This window comes from Canis lupus, chromosome 12 (genome assembly GCF_003254725.2).
Source record: "Canis lupus dingo isolate Sandy chromosome 12, ASM325472v2, whole genome shotgun sequence".
Lineage (NCBI taxonomy): Eukaryota > Metazoa > Chordata > Mammalia > Carnivora > Canidae > Canis > Canis lupus.
The window spans coordinates 38,954,114-38,970,002 of NC_064254.1; the positions used below are offsets into that span (position 1 = coordinate 38,954,114).

The 15,889-nt window shown below is 38.4% G+C and overlaps 1 protein-coding gene across 3 annotated transcripts in view; it reads left to right on the top strand.

Annotated features, from left to right (window-relative positions):
* The first annotated feature begins 9,509 nt into the window (after window positions 1-9,509).
* The window catches only part of MEI4 (meiotic double-stranded break formation protein 4), a 204,432-nt gene continuing 198,052 nt past the window's right edge, over window positions 9,510-15,889 (top strand). Inside the window, exon 1 of one of the 3 annotated variants that reach the window (XM_025444659.3) lies at window positions 9,510-9,699. The gene's annotated coding sequence lies outside the window, so the exon portion shown is untranslated. Of the gene's footprint in view, window positions 9,700-9,757; window positions 10,053-15,889 lie in introns of those variants that run through there. The other 2 variants (XM_049092266.1, XM_049092265.1) reach the window with 2 other exon arrangements.

The following is a 15,889-nucleotide window of genomic DNA, read 5'->3' on the forward strand; positions in this document are numbered from 1 at the left end:
AAATTAGAATGATAGTACCTACTTTCCCCACTAATACACATACATTCATTCACCCTGACATTATTCACATATTACCAATGGCTCTAATGGACAAGCACCACAATCATTCTGTAGGAGTCTTGAATATAGTAGGGGTATTAATATGTCTTATTTATCTTTAATGGCTGTTAACATATTGGACATTTTCTGTGTGCTAGACTCTTTGTTGTGCTTCAAGTGAATTATTCTCATCCAATGTTCACAATAACACTATTAGCACTTCATTTTGGAGATATGAAAAGAGACTTGGAGAGGTTAAGTTTTCCAAGATGGCACAGCCAGTGAGAGGCAAAGCTGGCATTTACATTGAAGTTGTCTGACTCTAGAATTTGCAGATCTACTACAATGTTGAAAGGCATCAGTACCTTTGAAACTCTCAACTCAGTTGGTGGAGGGTGAGTAATTAATTAGGTAGAAGATATGTGCCTTGATCTTAAAGCAGGATTGGATTTCAAAAAGGATTTTCCATACATCCCTTAACATTCTCACAAGGCATGTCTGTCTTATTATTCACATTCTAAAGATGTCTGGACAAGAGTTCATATAATCGACAGAAGAATAAACTAGTTCTTAATATTGCAGCTTAGCAGACTCTTCAACCTCCACTGCTATCTCTTACTATTGTATATAAAAACCTGAGTGACTTTTTTACTTTTTATCAGGACTCACTACATTTACTTCATCAAAATATTTCAAATGGAAATTAGATGTTTTAAAAGACATGAACACCTATTTGGAGCAACACATTAAAATATTAATACTTGCACAGATTTGATTTTAAAAGTGGTTTCTAGATTATTCTTACTCCTTAAGTCTAAAACACATGCATAAATATTTCAATGAACATTTTCCTGTTTTTTTTTTTTTTTTCCTGTCCTCTACAGAGATGCTAAAGTAAAGCTGTGCACAGGGCTTACAGCCAAAGCCAATATGCTGGCCTCCTCAAAACTGGAAAAGATCATTGTAGATGTCAGAGGCTTCTTTAATAATGCACAGAGACTTAGCAGCTCTATGAAGTGTTAGGATAGGAACAATTTTAAATGAAGTTTTAGCTCTTTAAAAATACGTTTTCACATTGTTGCTCCATCTGTTCCATTAATATGCCCTATCAAACTGAAAACAAACAAAAGGAGAGGATTTGCTTGAGGATGGATTTAAAAGCAAGAGCAAGAAATGGATGAAGACAAAAAGCTTCTGATGAGTTTACCATGGAAGCAAACACTCACCTCCAGCTGGGATTTTAACATTTGTTTATTTGGATGAGGCATTAGATAGTATAAAAAGCAATCCTCAATAGGGTAGCATTTCTAAAAGATAATCAAATAGTGAAATCATTGAGGACAAAGAGCTTTAGTTATCTCAAGATACAGTATCAGACCTTCAGTTTTAACTCTTAAAGTGAATTATTATTCATGAACAAAAGCTACTGATTTTTCAGCCTACCGAGAACATCTTGAAAGGACAGGTTAGAATTAGAATAAATAAGAATACTATAATTTCTGATGAGCCTACAAGTGCCCAAAGATCTTTGCATAATAAATAATTGGAGACAACTTTTGTAGCAGGGAACTGACTACTAAGTAAGAAAATGAACATTTAGATGTTATTAATTTACCACCATTGCTCAGTTTATTTTAATAGCATATATCAGGGATATGAATTGAAAAGTTTTGGGGGATTTTGTTTCTTTGTTTGTTTCAAAGAGATAGCAATTTAAAATTACAGTAGATACACTTTGACACAAAACCAGGTATACCAGACCCCATGAGGCCTAGCACTTTCTCCCTTGTTTCTCTTCCCTTGGCATAACTTAGCTTGTCTTATCAGAATTCACTTACGATATTGTCTTTTTCTAAAAATAGCCACTTGTAACTCCCTCCCTCAATCTCAGCCTGAAGTCCCTTCCTGTGCTGCCCACAACACCTAGTGTCTGCCCCACTAAAACACATGCTACACTGTGGTGCTTGATAACTGTGTTCCCTGAGAGACTGTGAGTTCCTTATTGGCAATTTCTTCATTGTTTGCCTAGTGCTTTGCATGGCCCCTTATAGGTGTTCAGTTTTCCAGTACTGGTCACAAAGAACTGAATATACAGTGTTTCTAGTCTCTCCAAGCCCCATGGCACAGCAGTTTTGTATATATTCCAGGAACAACTAAGGCAGCCTGATTATTAGAAGCAATATGCCAAAAACACTTCAAGAGCAGTAATAAATTAATTACTTAAATTCTATTTACATTCTGCATTGTATATTTATCAATTTTTCTTGTAATGAGGTCATATGTGACTTACTCTTTTTTAAAGATTTTATTTATTTATTTATGAGAGACACAGAGAGACAGAGAGGCAGAGACATAGACAGGGAGAAGCAGGCCTGATGTGGGACTCAATCCAGGGACTCCAGGATTACCCTCCGAGCCAAAGGCAGGCACTTAGCCGCTGAGCCACTCAGGTGTCCCTAACTTATTTTTTAAACAAAGACTGTGGAAACTTTTTTTCCTAGAAAAATAGTGGGAAATGTAGAGGCTATGCAGAAGGATAAAGAGACAACTTCAGAAATTTGAAGCAGATTGAAAATTAGTAATATGGTCTGAGGTGCGATTAGAATTTCAGGGCAGAAAGAAGTTTCTGAGGTCATCTTACCCAAATCCTTTATTTTACAGAGAGGTAAAGTGATTTTCCCAGGGTCACAGTGCAATAAATAGCAGAATATAGATGGAATTCCAGGTGCTCTGACTCTAAATCCAATGTCTTTTCCAGGATATCACAGACCCTTCAGCAGTGAAAATAGAAACTGCGTGTTTCTGGTTTTAAGTCAGCAACCAGACCAACATATGTTTATTGCTTTGTATAATGTAAATGAAGAAAACATCTGTTGCCATTTGTGATGCAAATTCCTTCCACCATAATAAAGCAATACCACTGGAATCAAATGAATAAGTCTTTACATAAAATCATTTGGAAGAGGATACATAAATGAATGTGGGCCAACTACTAGAATACATAAAGATATGGTTTCAAGGTACAGTTAGTTTCAAAAGTCACGTAATCTCAGGATTTGTGCATGTGTGTGTGTGTGTGTGTGTGTGTGTGTGTGTTTGGGTTGGAGGAGGTGGAGGGGCAATTGTTATCGCTGGAAGAAGCCAGATTGTGTCTACTCAGAGAAGCAAAGGGGGGGTCAGAAATGGGTTGGACCCTCAGTTTTGCTACTTAAAATGCCTGAGTGGCTTTGGGTATGTCACTTCACTTCTGTGATTTGTTAATGGAAGGCAAATTAAATAAGAATATCTATTTCATAGGGTTGTTGAGAAGGTCCTTAGTAAAGAGTAAGGCATCAATAAACAATAGATAGTGTTGTTACTTGTGATTGTATTCATATTTCAGATTTGCAGCTTAAACAGTCTTGGTTGAAGTTTGTACCCAGACAATGAAGCAAAAAATAATATGTATAATTTGTCTTGAACACATAATAACTATGTAGATTCCTTTCTTCCTCTTCTCTTGGGCTGTATATCATATAAAAAACTTGATACTATTGGTTATCCAAGCTTCTCTCTGAATAAAAAACTGGATTTTAGATAATCATAGCAGAGCTTTTTAAAATTTATGCTTTGAGGACACAAGAAAGGTTATTTGTAGTGGTTGTGATATTTTTTCAATTTCTACTCCACTTTCTAAAACGAACCTTATTTGGAAGAGATGTGCTCAAAGGTAATGGTTTTCCATGTGATTTTGGAGGCACAAAGCATAGGCAAGTAATTGGGAAAACTTTACTAGAAAAATTGTGTTCTTTTGGGAGACCCAAATTTACTTATGAATTCTTATTACTGAGGATAAAAGGAATTGAAGATTTTCTTTTGGATAGCAGTTTTCTGTACTCATTTGCTAATGCACAGAGAAAACACTGCAATATGAATTACAGTAATCTATTTACTTTTATATTTGGAGCTGCTAAAAAATCTCTATGTAAGGAAGGTAGAAAATGAAGTGATAATAATAGCTAATACTATTTAAAACAGTGTGTGCTAGGGTGTTGGAAACTGAGATGCTATGTAAGAATTATATCATTTATTATGAGTACAATTATCATCATCTCCATTTTATAGATCAAGAAATTGGGATCTTAAAAGCCAAGCAAATTTACCCTGGGTCACTTGCTACTCAGAGGCAAACTAGTGAGCCAAACAGGCAGTTTCCGTTCAGAGCCCATCCCTATAATCACTACAGTGTATGATTTCTATCAATGTAAAAAAAAAAAAAAAAAAAGACATTCATCTCAACTGAGGATAAAACAGATGTATTGCTAGATAAAAGAAATATAAGAGATGGGCTTTTCCTCAGTGAGTTTAATACCTATCTTCCCGACTCCTTAGGCAGCTTATATGTCTTACTGTAGTTGTCTATGTAGTCCATTCTACACTCCTCCTCCAGGAGATTTGCCACTACTCTGCTTTCTTTCTTCCCAGAATATACGTTTTTCTTCTTTCAAATAATCTTAATGTTCCTTTCTTTAATGTTACATCTGAACTGTTTTACACAGATTAATATTTCTATTATTAAATAAGATCAGAATATTGTCACTTTAAAATTTTCCCATTATTAAATCATTTTTGTTTGCATTTTTAAGTTTGACTTACCAGCATTCAATTTTAAATATTTCTGCCTAATTCTTATATTTTGTTCATTTAAAATTAGTACTTTAAATATGCATCTATTTCATAGCACCTATTTTGCCTTAACTTTCATTGCTAGCGTGTGTCATCTAGTCTTTCATTAAGTCACAGTAAATCCAATGGCAACAGAGCAGTCCACGCTTTTGCAAGCTTTCTTTCATTTTCATAGAAGCCTTTCTTTTACGTGCCTCTAAAGACCCTTTTCTAAATTGGTAACATGCCTAAATGATTTCTAAGATTAGCCCAAACTCCTTTTTTCACCTCATATTTTCATAGAGCATCATTTTTTCCCTAATAGACCTAAATCCCTTCCATGGTGTTTTTAATTCTGGTAGATTAGCCTAATTTTTTTTTATATCTTTTCACCAGTTCAGGTGGTAAAACTGTGAACCCTTTCAAATAAAAAAACCCACAAAATACTGAAATTCACTAATGTACTCCTCTGAGGAAAAAAACCACCAAAAACTGAGTTTGGAATCACATGAATTAGAAATCAATATTCATATGAAAAAGAATTATTCACTTTACACATAGATTTTTTTTTTTGGGGGGGGCATATTTCTTCTAAAAACCTAATATTCTCTGTAAATTCAAAATATAAATTTTCTGTAAAATACTTTTAAAATTCTTCTTGAATACAAATGTTTAAGTAAAGTAACATACTTTAATTTGGGGAATAATTATTTTTACAGTATGTGATTTTAGGTATGTTAAAGAGATGTTATTCATAGTTGTTAAAGCTTCCTTTCCTGAGCCATATTCTTAATCTTTCCACTTTTCTATAATTCTATACTTTAAAATACCAAATTAAATACATTAAAAACATATACTGGTTATTTTTTTCATGAATTTGATGTGGTTTAATGGTCTTAAACACTTGGAAACTTTTATGGATTTTGTTCTTCTTAAAGTAGATACTAACCATTTTGACAAAGGTTGGGAAATGCTATAAACTGTTATCTGGACTATGCTAATAATTATATAAATAACAGTATAAATTACTAATTTTGTGTTAACAGTAATTGAATTATTGAAGGTAATGATAGGCAAGATTCATTCTGTACTATAATGTTAATTCTAGTGACCATGAGATCATAATCTGCTGAAAATTATGTTAGGGTATTAGATCAATTTGAGAAAAATATTGGCCATAGAATAGTGAGTGGTGACAAATGTGGATATGAAATTAAAGTAGGCTTTAAAGTTGCCAGGTAGAAGTCTAACCAAAAGACCTGGCTCTAAAAAAGTCTGACACAAAAAACTCATATAGAATTAGCTGTCCCGGATACCTCTGAGAATGTTAAGACATTAGTGGATAGAACACTGAATAAGGACTAGAATTAAAAGCAGCAGCTAAAGAGGGACCTAGCTGGCTTCCTCGTTGGGCTAGAATAAAAGGATTAAGTTTATTCACTTTGGAGTATGACAGGATTGTGTAGGAGTTCTAGCTATCCTGTGTACAAACTGAATGTTGTTGGATGAATGAACCTGTTGGGGCCAGGCGGGAAGGGAAACTCCTCAAGATGGCGGATACGCCAAAATGGCTGAGGTTCCTGTCACCACCTTCACTTGGGACGACAGCTTGAGCAGACCCTTACACCTCTCCTTTGGACTTCCCCAACCGAACCCAATGCCCTTCAAACCCCAGAGGAGGAAGTCACCTTTGACTGGTCGAATTGCAATCCTTCCTTTGCATAGTGAGGGTCACTCTGACTGGTTGGATTGCAATCCTTCCTTTGCATATGAGCCAACCGATAGGAAACCGTTCTGCCTTACAACGTTATGTAAACCCCCTACCACCTTGTCTTGGGCGACTTCCTCGACTCACTCTCTTTCCCCCGTGAGTCGTGGAACCTCGCCCGAGGGTGCCTGCAATAAAATCTGTTCTTGGACCCTCGCTTGCCTTGGCGGTCTCATTTCCATCTAGTTACTAAAAAACTTAACAGAACCAACCCAAATTTTAGTTTCCTCTTTATAAAATAAGGATTAAAACCAGTACTTGGCCCATAAGGATTTTGTGAGGATTAATTAAACGAGGTAACTCATGATTACCTGGCATATTGGGATTGTTCAGTTTGCTAGCTATCTTATCTTAATGGTAAAATTTGGCTTCCTTACTAGACAGCAAGACCATTAAGGACAAGTACTTTTTAATACTTGGTATGTAATATGATAAATGTTTCTGGAATTACTGAATTGAACACAGCTAATTTTCTCCTGTGTAAATGGGTGTTGACCTAGGGATTATTGAAGTTTCTGTTTCTTGATAGAAAGGCTTACTACTGTTTCCATAATTGTATAAGATAATGCAAATTACTTTTCTAACAACATTTTCTAACAATAGTTTTTTAAAAACATACTTTACATTCTTACTTGAAATTTTCAGATACTCTGCTCTTTATGGTTAAAGTAGTCATTTAAAATTAATATTGTTTCTTGATTATGTTTTTTAAAAGATTTATTCATTTATTTTAGAGAGAGAAAGGGCAGGTGAGCATGGGTGAGGAGTGGCAGAGGGGGAGGGAGAGACACAGTGAGCAGACACCACACTGAGGGCAAGGGGGATGTGGAGCTGGGATCTTATGACCCTGAGAAGACCACCCAAGATCTTGACCTGAGCTGAAACCAAGAGTCTGTTGCTCAACCAGCTACACCACCCAGGCACCCCTCTTGATTACACTTTTAGCATTCACTTTATCCATTTTATTTATTTTAGATTGACATTAAACTGGCTAATAATAACTTAGTATTCTCCATTTAAGGTTTTATATTTTGCATAGAGGTAAACCATTTTCTATGTTTTTATATGGATCCTAAACATTTCTACATAGGTACCATTAATCTTTCCTCTGCTATGGATGGATTGGCATTTAATGAGCTTGTTTTATTGAAAAAAAAAAAAAACTGTGACATGAGAGAAACATGATTTTCTAAGATTCTCTGCTGTCTCTTTACTGAAGCCCCCTTCAAATATTCTGCATTTACCTGCAGTGAACAACAGGAAGAGATAAGAGAGCTTAGGTACATCTTTACACATTTTCACTTTACCCTTCTTTATAAACTCTTTTAGAAAAGTTGTTTGGGCCATGGCACACATAGCTGAATTGCAACATTTCTGGAAAAGTAGCTGCTAAAAGGCACAGATTAAATATCTTAAGATACTGGAAATCCATTTATTTCTTTATTCAACAAACATGTACTGATCATTTATTATATATTCCCACTAGGGATGAGTAACACAAAAACTAGTATGAAACGTTGTACAATTTTCATGAAACTTATTTCCCATTATACACTTTTGTAAGATTCATAACCATTCCATCTTCCAAAGCTCAAAGAAAATTGTAAATATACTCAGGTTAATAAATATCTATGTAAGGCTTAATGAGAAAGGATACACCTTTATTAAAACTGACTGTAGTTTTCCAATAGGATTTCGGTGATTGCGCTATATTTTGATAGTTTGTTTACCCATTTGCTTTAATTACCACGCTACACTTGCAAAGGGCAATAATCATGCCTCACTCAGTGCCTGGCAGAAGGTAGTTCAATCCAATTTGCATAATGAATGAATGAGTGGAATTGAAGCGCATCTCACACATGCAGTACACAAGGCAACTTTGCAACATTTCCCCTTTTGACTCTTGATTATCTCTGTGATAGATGAACTAGGATTGGATTTTACATTTCTCAAATAAGAACTGTAAATACAGTAAATCATTAATCTAGTGTTCATTAATTTGGAGTTCGAGATAACTCAGTCTGGGCTTACCTGAAATTTACCTCTGCAGGATTGATGAGGACTGATAGATTAAACTAATTACAATGGACTTAAAATCATGGACTCTTTTTAGTGGGCAGATGGTTAGAACAGTGATGCTTAACATTTTAAAGAAACGTACAGGGCAGCCTTGGTGGCTCAGCTTCGGCCCGGGGCGTGACCCTGGAGTCCCAGGATCAAGTCCCACGTCGGGCTCCAGCATGGAGCCTGCTTCTCCCTCTGCCTGTGTCTCTGCCTCTCTCTCTCTCTGTGTATATCTCATTAATGAATAAATAAAATCTTTTTAAAAATTACAATAACGGATCGCAGGCAAATGTATGTCTTAATAAAAAAGGTTCATCCACTTAGGAAAATAGGCTCAACAGACCTCCACGTAGAAATGATCGATAATTGATTCTATAAATGTGTGTTGAAACTTCTACCCACTAGCAACCACGCACTGTGTGCAATACTAAATAAGACTAAAAAAAAAAAAAACAAAAACAAAACAAAACAAAAAACAAACCAAAAAACCAGTCCTCAGAATGCTTAAAATCCAGTTGGGATTCTAAAATAGGTAAGAATGTTAGATCGAGGTAAAGGAAAAAGTGACTTGAGAATACAGACGAAAAATACAACGTGAAAGGTAAAATGCGAAAAATTCACTCTGTACTAATCATAGCTTTCTGTGAGGAACAGAAGTTTAATTTCACCTGTGGAAGAAAGGACCACTGTCGCGGAATTCTCTCTTTTCCTCAGGTCCCGGAGGGCCCCCCTCCCCCACCAACGCGACTCCTTCCACCACGAGTCACGGTGAGGCTCTCTTCTTCCTCAAGGTCCCGATTCCACCTTCCGGCCAGCAAACCCCAGGGGGCGCACTCCTTCGCCAGGCGACGGGGCGTTTCCTCTTCTTCCCTTCGCCGAGCCCTCAGGAAAGAAGTCCGCGCCGCCGGGGCCGAAGCCCGCGGTTCCCAACCAGCAGCCAACCGCGCGACGGGGCGCGCGGGCCGCGGGGCCTTCTGGGGCTTGTGGTCTCTGGGCCCCGCCCCCGTTCGCCTGCCCCGAGGCTGGAAGGCAGCGCGAACTGGGCAGCGTCCCGGGCTCCGGGTCTGCGCCTGGCCGCGAGGGCGGGCGCTCGGGCTCCCCCGGCCCCTGGTCAAGCGCTTCCTTCCCCGCCTGCACGGGCTCCCCGCGGAGGGCGCCCTCCCTCCTCTGCAGGAGCCCCGAAGGTAGGTGGGGAAGCGCCCCGCACCCCGCCGCTGCCCAGCCTGGTCGGCGTCGCCCTCCGCCCAGGTGGCCCGGCCGTGCCTTTCCCGTGGCCCCGGGGCTGTAGACCTGCGTTCGTGCCACTCGCACCGCCGCGTGGAGTTCCGCACACGGCTGGGGTTTCTCTTCCCCTCATGACGTCGATCGCGCCTGCACCGGAGCTTCCGGGGCACAGGAATTCGTGGGTGTCTGTGGTGTGTTCCACGCCTCTCAGCGTATTCAAGTCTAGCTTGACCATCAAAATAGTTCCTGAGGCTTCGAGGAGAAGGCAGGGCCTGTGTTTAGAAGCCATTGGTGGAGTTGGCAAATCCATTCAGTGAGTAGATCTTTGGTCACCCACTCTCTGTTGGAGGAACTGTACAAAGTGCTGTAGGTGTCGGAGATGGCACACGCACGCCTTCCTCACTCGAGGGCCTCACAGGCTTGCGCTAGGGAGGCGTACGTGATTGCTGAAGGAACCGTCAGAGGAAAAGGTGACATTGCCTTAGAAGGATCTGACAAAATGCTGTGGGACACAGAAGCTTCGTGGAGAAGGCGGCACTTGAAGGAGGCAGAAGGACCAGATATTTGGGAAATAGAGGAAGACGTTAGGAATTCATTACAGATGAAGGGGTTAGTAAGAGTAAAGGCAGGATGGAAAAAACAGAACGTCTCAGTGTGTCTAGACTGTTAGAAGTGGCAGGAAAGAAGCCCGGAGAAGTAGTTTGGACTGAGTTATGAAAGGCTTCAAGTAGCTTCCTAGTCTGGAATTACAGAAACATGTGGACTTGAATTTCGTTAGGGCCTATAGATTATATAAAGAAATGTATTGTTTAATATTCACAAAATACTTAAAATGTAAAAACACATAATGACGTGGACTCTGTTCATGAGCAGGATATATTTTTTCAGTAGCAATTTTTAAAAAACGATTTTATTTAATTATTCATGAGAGACAGAGAGGAGGCGGGGGGGGGGGGGGGTGGGCATAGGGCACAGGTAGAGGGAGAAGCAGGATCCCTGCAGGAAGCCGTATGGGAACTTGATCCCCACCTAGGATCATGGCCTGAGGCGGAGGCAGATGCTCAACCTGCTGAGCCACCCAGGCGTCCTAGTAGCAATGTTTTTGTCAAATTAATTACACACACACTGATCACTTTCTTGGGCTTGTTTGTATTGCCTTTTTTCCTATTTAAAATCCTGAGAATTTACAGTGTATCATGTGGCTGCAATGAGATTCAGTCACTTGGCAAAGATTTGTGAGCTGCTATCTACTCTTCTTGTTTTTATTTTGGAAGACTTACTGCTTTAAAAGGGTTTTAGATCAAGTGCGATAAAGAACGTGTTTAATTTGGAACATGTATAATCTGGATGACTTTTTTCATGAATGATGGAGGGAATACCAGTATTTGGAACTGGCTTTCCAAAACAAGTATTTTGGAGGCTTTGTGAAAGCTTAGAAAATGCTATCCTAAATATGTTTTCTTTTTGCATATATAAAGATGTTAGGAGTCCAGAATATCGTGGGAAAGATCAGAGAGAATAGTTTAGTTCTTTCGTGGGGCAATTGCATGTGACGTGTATGTTAAACTACTTGAAAAAGATACTTGAAGTTGAAGGTCAAGAGTCACAATTTAATAGAGCCAGTTAAATTAGGCCTGGTCACTTTGGAGCTTTATTGAGGGAAGTGTATGACTCTGCACTGTGAAGAATAGATTGGAAGGAGTGAAGAGATCAGTCAGAAGGTTGATGCGGTAATGAAGACAAGAGGTATTAATGGTTTGAGGAAAATATAGACACATCTTTAGATTCGGTTATAGAATTGACAGGGAATTGAATAGAAGGATAATTAGGGGAGTAGTGCCACTAAAGTTAGAGAGCAAAGTGTTTTAAGAATAGAGGAGTGGCCAATAGGGTCATATTAGTGGTCTGATGGTGCTGAGGAATAGAATGAGGATTTGTGAATAGACATAAGGTTTAGCAATTATGATGTCATTTGTGACCTTGGTAAGAACAGCTAGGTTCAGCAGGGGGGTTAAAGAGGGCTTCTTTTCTTTTTTAAAGCTAGGAGCAATCTGATCTTGGTTGTATGTTGAGAGAGAAAAGTCAGTACAGAAAAAGAGATTGTGAGAGCAGAGAGATGGTTGGTAGAGATGATAAGGATTGAGATGCAATTAGGGTACCTTCTTAGAATATTGTGTATAGTGTGTAAGTACAGGAAGATGTTGATCTTTTTTTTTTTTTTTTGAGGAACATATCAAAGAATAACCAGAGCTTTCTTATATGCTTGCACAGTACCTAGGATCCAGCTTGCTTACCTATTGATTCATTCATTAGGTCAGTCATCTGATATTTTTTCAGTGCTTTTCATGTATCAGGTGTAGGGATTTCTGCTATGAGCAGACAGATAATGAGTTCAACGGAACTTGCTTGTCACTGAGGGATGTAGACATTAGAACTAATTAAAGAAGGAGTTATCCAGTTGTAGTTGTGGTAACTGATGTGAAACAAGAGTATAGGAAGTTAAAAGTGTATGTATAAGAGGGAGTTGCCATGGTCTAAGGAAGGCATTTTCAAGGATAGAAAGGTACCTAAGAGATCTCTCCTCCTTTCCCCATTCTCTTTCTGGTGTCATCTCATTCTTGGTTCTCTGTTTGCTGTTGGGCTCAGTCTCTTTTCTTGAGCATCTTGAGATGTGTATTTTATCAGTGGCTTGGTGGCGTGACAAAACTTTCAGGAACCAAGGCTTTGCAAGGATCTTTCTCAGTCTAGTTTTTGCTGCGTTATAGTGACTAAATGTGAACTAAGTGTCCGTTTAATTTTATTCATGCTACATTGATTACCATTAGGGAAAGAAGAGGGTTTTTGGAATGGCAAATCAATGGTCAGCCACAGCCACCACTGACTTAGCCTCTTAACATCTTTTGGAGGAACCACAACCAGCATGGATCCTGTCACTTATTAGAAGCTTTTGGTAACAGCCAATGAAAGCTAGGTTTTGTTTTCTTTCATTTAAAATGTTAATGTTCTCTGGGACAAGTGATTGGAAAAAAAGCATCCATTTATGTTTCCGTCTGTAGGAAAGTGAAGGCACTATTGTTGCTATGATTTTGCATTTATATAGCATTTGAGTGTTAGCTAAGTGATTTTTCTTTCTTTTTTTTTTTTTAAAAAAGATTTATTTATTTATTTGTGATAGACATAGAGAGAGAGAGAGAGAGGCAGAGACACAGGAGGAGGGAGAAGCAGGCTTCATGCCAGAAGCCCGACGTGGGACTCCGTCCCGGGACTCCAGGATCATGCCCTGGGCCAAGGGCAGGCGCCAAACTGCTGAGCCACCCAGGGATCCGGCTAAATGGTTTTCCAATCAGTTTTGTTGTTCAATTTAAAAGATAACCTAAAGTCACCCTGGTCCAAATTTGTTTTGTATTATTTAGAGAAAAGGATCTTTTGTAAAAAAAAAAAAAAAAAAAGGGCCTTCTGTGATACGGAAAAACTCTGATCAATCAAAAGACTAGATATAATGTAAGACAATGTGGACATTATCTGAAGACAGCTCTCAATAGAAGATATTAGCCACATGATACCTTTTTTTTACAATGAAAGAAGACAAATAAAAAACAAAAAGAAATAAAATCCTGCAGGAAGCCAACCCTCTCATGATTTGGTTTGTGACTACAGTATTCAGAGATGTTTTATGAGTTCTTACATCTATGTTCTTAAAGCATTAGGTTTTATTTAGAGCAAATGTTGGCAAACTTTCTGTGCAGGGCCAGATAGTAAATATTTCAGACTTTTCAAGGCCATGCTGTTTCTGCAGCAACTGCACAACTCTGAAGTTGTAGTACTAAAGCAATAGACAATACATAAGAGAATGGCCGTGGCTATTTCAATAAAACATAGTTTATACAAACAAGGCCACCCAGATTTGGACTGTGGGCCATCGTTTGCCAACCTTAGATCTATAGCACTTCTGAGATTCTTTTACTGACTAGGGTGTTACAGATTGGAATGATTGATAATCATCTCAAATCTCTATGAAGACAGAGATGGACTTGTCTTGCTAACTGTTGTGTCCCTGTGTCTAGCACAGTGCCTGACAGGTAGGACATAATTAAACATATCTGTTGAATGAAGGAATGAGGAACAAGGCTACTGATGGAAAATTGCCTGATCAAGTTTGGGTAGATGGTTCTATATTCATATTTTCAGGTTCTGTAACATGTATTCTATGGTACTACAATTTTGGGTACAGCAAATATGTTGCAGCTGAGTGCTTAGTTCAGAGAATAAATCCAGGAGGATGCTTGAAGAATCAAAAAGAGCCAGTGATACTAAGTGATGGTAAAGAACAGTAGGTCTATGAGTCCACCAATAAAAATGAATACTACATCCTTTAGAAAGGACCTGAGAGAGGGACTATATTCCAACTTCTTACCCAGGCTAGGGCTTTCATTGTTTGCCCTGTTTTGTGTGCCTTGCTAGCATTTGTGCTGGATATTCTCCTCTGGTCCTCCAGATTTCTCCACTCCTCCATCCTGCAGGTTCATACCAGGACCTGCTCCCTGCACAGTCCTAACGATGATCCTATAAGGTTGTCCTTTCTCCACCATACTCTCTTTCCAAGTTCTGGTAACTGCTTCCTCCTCTCATCCCTTTAAGGCCTAGAGGAAATGAAGGATGACTTTGCCCCTTTCTGTTGTTGCTGGCTCTCAGGTTATTGTGTTACCCCCTTAAAAGTTGCCCACACTTTAAGAAACAGTCTCTTTATTAAACTATCTTCATATTACCCTAATTGTGTTACTTTTAGCTTTCTGTGTGGACCCTGTGGTTATGGTGTTCCTACCACTTTTTCAAAGGTACCTATTATATGCAGCTGAATGACTTTTAAGCCCTCCATAGTCAGTGACTATGGCTTTTATTTCTTATAATCATAGGATCTCAGGGTGAAAGTGGTCCTGGAAGGTGATCCGTTTAACTTCTCTGTTCAGAGTTTGGGTAGATTAAGCTCCATTCTTATCAGAGTTTGTAGCACCTGAGCACCTTCCACAACAAGGAATTCACTACTCCTAATGTTCTCTTACATGTCTTTAGACACATCTGACTGGTAGGATTTGCATACATAACTTCCACCCACTGTCCTTGTCTTGTTCCTTGGGGTTTCATGGAATATGTCCAATTTCATTCCTCTGTTCTTCAGACAGCAGGTTTTTGAGTTCCTTTACCATCTCTGTTTACAAACAGGGTGCCTAGAACAGAATCTCTTTTACTACGTGCTGTCTGATAATGCTCAGTTGAGCTTAAGGATGATAACTTTCTTGGAAGGGTTGCCGCCTCCAATGAATAGGAGAAGCATTAATATGTCCTCTTTCCTTACTTTGCAGATATAAGAGGGGATGTGATCTGACTCCACTGCACTGCACTCCACGCTCCCCACCTCTGCCAATTTAAGTGTTGAATGTCATACAAACAACTGTCTTTGACAACAGCTTAGTTTTTTTCCTTTACTGAGTTTGTATTTAAAAGCTATCAAGGGAGTAATTTACAAATTGTAGGTCTTTAAAAGGACTACGTCTACTATCCAGTTTTCTTTTGCTTTTCTTTAAATCTCAAAAGCACACTGATCATCCTTTAATTACTTTAGGGGGCATGATTTGAAGTATTTCACTAAACTTTTTATTTAGGTTTCAAAACTGAACAGCATATATCAGAGACTCAAAGATCTTTTAGAATTTTGTCCCTTTTTTCTAGGCATTCATTCTCACTTATGCTCATTGCTGTATCTCTTGCATTTGGGAAATATAACAAAATATATTGAAATGCAGTATTTTCTGGTTAATAATCAAACTGACTTTAAGGAAATGTTCTGAAGTAGGTTCTTAAGTATATCATTCATGTACGTCAATTTTTATAATGAAAGTCCAATTTATTTTTTAACAAGCTTCCAAAATATCGGTCAGCTTAATTCTTCCCTCTGACTTATTCAGTGAGCTCATTCCCCGTTTCAATTTTGATTAGATTGGTTTCACCGTGACAGAACTCAGGAAAATAAATCCTCTTATATTTAATGTGTGCTTTGGTTTAATCTGGATGAAGAGAAAAATGAAAACAACCCATTAGAAAGTAATGTTGATTGTTAGAGAGATATGACTTTCTTAATCTTTAATATAATTG